The 7,405-nt window shown below is 29.4% G+C and overlaps 1 long non-coding RNA gene across 1 annotated transcript; it reads left to right on the top strand.

The window, feature by feature from the left end:
• The first annotated feature begins 5,525 nt into the window (after window positions 1-5,525).
• LOC139845332 (uncharacterized) lies at window positions 5,526-7,229 on the top strand. Its single transcript, XR_011758281.1, has 3 exons — window positions 5,526-5,697; window positions 6,443-6,634; window positions 6,713-7,229. It is a non-coding gene; the product is annotated as an uncharacterized lncRNA (long non-coding RNA).
• The last annotated feature ends 176 nt before the right edge of the window (window positions 7,230-7,405 follow it).

The following is a 7,405-nucleotide window of genomic DNA, read 5'->3' as shown; positions in this document are numbered from 1 at the left end:
CTTGGTTAATTATTTTAAATGATAAGTAAATATATCATTAAGTGTATTAACAATGAACTACATATGTAAAAATAAGACTACTAACTTAATGATTTCGAAACGAGACATATATGTAACGATTATCGTTATAACGACATTTAACTGTATATATATCATACTAAGATATATTATATATCATAATATCATGATAATGTAACAATTTAACATCTCATTTGATATAATAAACAATGGGTTAACAACATTTAACAAGATCGTTAACCTAAAGGTTTCAAAACAACATTTACATGTAACGACTAACGATGACTTAACGACTCAGTTAAAATGTATATACATGTAGTGTTTTAATATGTATTCATACACTTTTGAAAGACTTCAAGAAACTTATCAAAATACTTCTACTTAACAAAAATTCTTACAATTACATCCTCGTTCAGTTTCATCAACAATTATACTCGTATGCACCCGTATTCGTACTCGTACAATACACAGCTTTTAGATGTATGTACTATTGGTATATACACTCCAATGATCAGCTATTAGCAGCCCATGTGAGTCAGCTAACACATGTGGGAATCATCATTTGGCAACTAGCATAAAATATCTCATAAAATTACAAAAATATGGGTAATCATTCATGACTTATTTACATGAAAACAAAATTACATATCCTTTATATCTAATCCATATACCAACGACCAAAAACACCTATAAATACTTTCATTATTCAATTTTCTTCATCTAATTGATCTCTCTCAAGTTCTATCTTCAAGTTCTAAGTGTTCTTCATAAATTCCATAAGTATAGTTTCATAAAAATCAAGAATACTTCCAAGTTTGCAATTCTACTTCCAAGCTTTCTAATCCATTCCAAGTAATCATCTAAGATCAAGGAACCTTTGTTATTTACAGTAGGTTATCTTTCTAATTCAAGGTAATATTCATATTCAAACTTTGATTCAATTTCTACAACTATAACAATCTTATTTCGAGTGAAAATCTTACTTGAACTGTTTTCGTGTCATGATTCTGTTTCAAGAACTTTCAAGCCATCCAAGGATCCTTTGAAGCTAGATCCATTTTTCTCATTTCCAGTAGTTTTATCCAGAAAACTTGAGGTAGTAATGATGTTCATAACATCATTCGATTCATACATATAAAGCTATCTTATTCGAAGGTTTAAACTTGTAATCACTAGAACATAGTTTAGTTAATTCTAAACTTGTTCGCAAACAAAAGTTAATCCTTCTAACTTGACTTTTAAAATCAACTAAACACATGTTCTATATCTATATTATATGCTAACTTAATGATTTAAAACCTGAAAACACGATGAACACCATAAAATCGGATATACGCCGTCGTAGTGAAACCGGGGGCTGTTTTGGTTTGGATAATTAAAAACTATGATAAACTTTGATTTAAAAGTTGTTCTTCTGGGAAAATTATTTTTCATATGAACATGAAATTATATCCAAAAATCAAGGTTAAACTCAAAATGGAAGTATGTTTTCTAAAATGGTCATCTAGACGTCGTTCTTTCGACTGAAATGACTACCTTTACAAAAACGACTGGTAACTTATATTTCTGACTATAAACCTATACTTTTTCTATTTAGATTCATAAAATAGAGTTCAATATGAAATCATAGCAATTTGATTCACTCAAAACGGATTTAAAATGAAGAAGTTATGGGTAAAACAAGATTGGATATTTTTGATCTTTTTAGCTACGGGAAATATTTAACAAATCTATACAAATCATATCCTAGCTAACTTATATTGTATTATACATGTATTCTAATATATTATGTAATCTTGAGATACCATAGACACGTATGCAAATGTTTTGACATATCATATCGACCCATGTATATATATTATTTGGAACAACCATAGACACTCTATATGCAGTAATGTTGGAGTTAGCTATACAGGGTTGAGGTTGATTCCAAAAATATATATAGTTTGAGTTGTGATCTAGCCTGAGATGTGTATACACTGGGTCGTGGATTGATTCAAGATAATATATATCGATTTATTTCTGTACATCTAATTATGGACAACTAGTTGTAGGTTACTAACGAGGACATCTGACTTAATACACTCAAATCTTTAAAACATAATAAAAATGGTTGTAATTATATTTTGATCATACTTTGATATATATGTACATATTTGTATAGGTTCGTGAATCGATCCGTGGCCAAGTCTTATTTCCGAGGAAGGAAATATCTGTGAAAGTGAGTTATAGTCCCACTTTTAAAATCTAATATTTTTGGGATGAGAATACATGCAGGTTTTATAAATGATTTACAAAATAGACACAAGTACGTGAAACTACATTCTATGGTTGAATTATCGAAATCGAATATGCCCCTTTTTATTAAGTCTGGTAATCTAAGAATTAGGGAACAGACACCCTAATTGACGCGAATCCTAAAGATAGATCTATTGGGCCTAACAAACCCCATCCAAAGTACCGGATGCTTTAGTACTTCGAAATTTATATCATATCCGAAGGGTGTCCCGGAATGATGGGGATATTCTTATATATGCATCTTGTTAATGTCGGTTACCAGGTTTTCACCATATGAATGATTTTTATCTCTATGTATGGGATGTGTATTGAAATATGAAATCTTGTGGTCTATTGTTACGATTTGATATATATAGGTTAAACCTATAACTCACCAACATTTTTGTTGACGTTTAAAGCATGTTTATTCTCAGGTGAATATTAAGAGCTTCCGCTGTTGCATACTAAAATAAGGACAGGATTTGGAGTCCATGTTTGTATGATATTGTGTAAAAACTGCATTCAAGAAACATATGTCGATGTAATATATTTCTATTGTAAACCATTATGTAATGGTCGTGTGTAAACAGTATATTTTAGATTATCATTATTTGATAATCTACGTAATGTTTTTAAAACCTTTATTGATAAAATAAAGGTTATAGTTGTTTTAAAAATGAATGCAGTCTTTGAAAAACATCTCATATAGAGGTCAAAACCTCGCAACGAAATCAATTAATATGGAATGTTTATAATCAATATGAACGGGACATTTCATTAACGTCATGCAGTTATATATAAAAACTAGTCCGGACCGGCCCGCGCGTTGCGGCGGAGGCTTTCGGCCTGCGTATTCCTATTTAACGTAGAGTTATGTTAATTTTAAGAGGGAAATACGGCCCATGTGTTAAGTGTCGTTTTGGATGTCGTTGTGTTAAGCGTTTTTTAAAAAGTATCCGTTTCGAACGTAGTTAGTTTTATTTTGTTCAATAATTTTTTCGAGTGTAATGGTGCTGTCGGAAAAATTTAACTCGCGGCGAACAGAAAGATACGGGCTGTCGTTGTGTTTAGCGTTTTTTAAAAGGTGTCCGTTTCACGTATAGTTAGTCCCGTTGGGTTCGCAAGATTTTTTTGAGTTGAACGGTGATCTCGGAAAAATTTAACTCGCACCGAGCGAGAAGATAGGGCCCGTTATAAATTCGGGTGGAATTAATTTCTTTTATTTTAATAAAATTATATATTTATATTTTTTACCCCTGAAAAATTGTAAACTTGAGGGACCGTTACGTAAATATAGCCGAAGTTGAGGGACCGTTTGTAATGTGAACGCAAACTCAAAATGAAAATCTGATATAACTGAAACGACATAAAAGGCCACGCCTTTTAGTATATAAAGTATTAGTATTAATATTAATATTAATATTAATGGTGTAATGATTACTGATAGTTTTTTTTTTTTTAAGGCGAAAAGATTCATATTATAAATTGAAAGCTCTTCATCAAAACGATGAAGATAAGTACAATACAAAGGCGGATTGGAATCAACCAAATTGAAAGAAACAACATGAATTTAAATGGGTTGACTCGTAATGTTCGCAAACAAGTTGTAAAGAGTTTGATTTAATTAAGCTACATTTTATATTTTTATAAATCTTTTTTTCTTCTGAAAAGCAAGGAATTATCTATCCATCTATATATCTATCTATATATCTATATCTGTATATCTATATATACTTATATAAAAAAGATTTGTTTATCTTACTTGTCAATAAAACCATTTTTTTAAGGATTAATGACAAGTGGAATTTAACATGTCAAATTCTCAATGATTGTGATTAAAATCTATTAAATAAATGATTAACAATAATATTATAGAATAAAGAAATTAATAAAAAAATGAGAGCAATTTAGTACGGGTAATTCTAAGAGATTGTTGTAACTAATCAATTAGAAAAATATGTTTAATTATAGTAGAACACATATATCCTTATAACAACGCACAAGTCAATCGAATGATATTAATATCAAATTTATATAAGAATCAGTGGTCACCAAGTTGCTCAATAAATCACATCTTTCGGGTTCAATTCCTGACTATTTTATATTCTATTACATATAAATCTTGCTTATTATAATTTATAATTAATTAACATCATAAAAAAAGTTAGTATAATTTCATATTTGTAATTTAAGATTAGATATCTATGTTATTATCTATTACAAATTGATTTATATATTTTTGGAACTTACTCTGTTATTATTTATGAGATTTATAAGGATAAGTTTGTAAAACTGTAAATCTAAATTAATTAATTATCACGTTTGTTAGTTTTAAATATAATTATTAAAATAAATCATAAAATATAATTTTATGTTTAACTACTATCTATCTATTCTAATCTAATATTACACTAAAAAGATGATGTCATTTAAAAGGTTTAACCAAGCTTTAAAAAAAATCAAAAATGATTAAAAAAAAATCTAACGCATTACCATGATGTCATTATTATTAATCTTTTTAATTAATTAAAGTAAATAAAATTTAAAAAAAAAAAGTTTTTAAATTTGCCAATTTGAAATTTTCAGGTGCTAGATTCTATAACAAAAACACATATGTATGTTATACGGCTTAATTTTTGAGACACACAAAATTACAGAGCACGCTTGCTTGCTTCTAGGGTTTCTCACATATTAGTTCCATTTTCCTCCAAAGCCATCTACCTTCATCATATTTTCTTCTATTCACCTGCTCCATCAACTTTCATCATCTTCAATCGTCGTCATCATCATCCAAATCGCATCAACGATTTCTTCAGAGCCATTGGTAAGCTTTTTTCATCCAAACGCGATTTGCCCTAATTCTGTACTTCATGTTCGATTTGCCCTAATTTTATCATTAGATTATTGATACAACAGATGCATGTTATTCTAATTCTTTATGAAATTTGCAGATTGGGAGATTTTCATGGAAAATCACATATATGGTAGCTTTATTTATCACTTCGTATTTTTTAATTTCTCTAAAAAAGTGTTCTTTGATTCAATCGGCTATTAATGGCTTAAATATTCATCTTTGTATGGGTTATGAATCACTTTTTCATCAATTGTTTTACTTATGCTTGAATCTTTGCAGATTGTTCTTTTCTGATGAGAGTGCACAAAGTATTTGTTGAAATGCCTGCAAGAAAAAAACTAATAATTGCAATTTGCTTTAACACTTATAGTTTATAATTATAGTTATCTTTGATTAATGGTGTGTTTTAGTGTTGCTATTATATTCCATGTCAATCTTGACCCATTTGTTTAGATTGTATAAAGACTTAACAATGTAACTGTTGGGCCAAAAAAGTTACAGAAGAATAGCTAATCAAGTACTCAATTAGTGTAACAACTTTTGAAGAGGTAATATGTATTGTCTCATCTTTTCATTCATCTTTTGTTAATGTTATTACAGTAATATTTATTCAGTTGGTGTGCATATGTACCCTTGAAGAGGTACATATCTATTTATGCTTTTTAAATTTGACATATCAGGCTTCTGAACAACTAAAACTTTTTACACATGTCATTTTCTTTACATGTTTAAACGAGTTAAATGGTCGGGATATGGTCAGTTTCCACATGTCTTTTTGATCAAGTTAATTGAATTTATTTGAACAAAGCAAGAATTGATTAAGAGAACTAATCTTGGAAGAGATGTGTATTGATGCAACTTCCATAGTCATTCTTTCTACTATCATTTTTTTCCTTCATCGATGGCATATTATAGAACTCCCTTGAAATAATTAGGACCAATAATCTTAATCTTCATAAATAATACTGAAGCTCTTTAGACTGAGATTGGTGAAATGGTCCAATAATATATCCATGATACTGATACCTTTAGAACCAACCTTAGAAGGTTATTATAAGGATACTTATGGTCCTACACTCCTTTTGTGATTGTTAATTTTTATTTTTTTTTAATTTGTGTGTAGTGTTTTTGAATGTCATCCCATACTGCTAACATGGATATAATGCATATGTACATTTTTATAACTCATGTTTTTTTCAATAGTTAATAGCATAACTCATGTTTTTTTTCTTCAATTCAATGTTTATTGTAAGTTACTTATTGTAATGTTTGAATATTTTGTTCTGTATTCAGGCTCAAAGATTGGAGCATGGTTTTAGAGATCTTTTAAATCAATACGGTGATGGTGAAATTCCTGTTGATGAGATGGTTAATAAACGGATGGGAAACACTGTTAAAGATGAACTTAGTATGCTTCCTCAAATATATTCTCCCGAGTTCGAGCACCAATTGAGTTCTGTATTTGTTGGCATAGTGTCTGCCCAGGTAAATAAGGTACTCAACTTTTTATAATTTGCTATTCAGGATCTCTTGATAATTTATTATTATATTTTTTTCGATTAGAAACGTTATGGTACCCGAAGCACCTCTGCATTGGCTGTAAAAGCAAGTCGTGAAGTGTTCTTCTATGAAAGGCATCTGGAAAATGGCTTGTGGAAAGAGCTGACAGAAATATACATGATACAAATAAATGAGATGTGAGTGATTCGTTATGTCTATGTGCAAAGTTGGACTACATAACTTTTATAGATTTTTTTTCTGTTAGTTGCTATATATGCTTGCCGTGGAATATGTGTTATAAATGTACAGCTGCCATGAATAATCGTTGTTCTTCTACAAGATGCAACCATATATACATTTTCATTTTCAGGTTATCTATAATTTTAATTTATTCGTTTAGTGATTTTTTATACTTTAGCTCTATTATAGTATTGGAGTATTATACGTCATGGAGTTGGAAGGTGTGTTGCATCAGAAATACCTCTAATTTTTAATCTTGAAATACTGCGACTTTTATTTGTTTGGCGTAATTCTCGGTCTGCACATTTTAAGTGCTAATTCTAGACTCATTGTAGATTGCTTTGCCTATTATGATATAAAATAGAAATTTGAATCCATTCACTGTTTTTATTAAGTTGTTCAATTCTTGCTGTAAGTAGAACCATTACATGTTACATCTTTTATCCGTAGTTAAGAAAAAAGATGTTACATGTTGTGAAATAATCAACGTTAAACTGCACATATTCAATCTATAGA

This window comes from Rutidosis leptorrhynchoides, chromosome 4, assembly GCF_046630445.1.
Source record: "Rutidosis leptorrhynchoides isolate AG116_Rl617_1_P2 chromosome 4, CSIRO_AGI_Rlap_v1, whole genome shotgun sequence".
Taxonomy (NCBI): Eukaryota; Viridiplantae; Streptophyta; class Magnoliopsida; order Asterales; family Asteraceae; genus Rutidosis; species Rutidosis leptorrhynchoides.
This window is presented reverse-complemented; position numbering and strand designations above follow the sequence as displayed.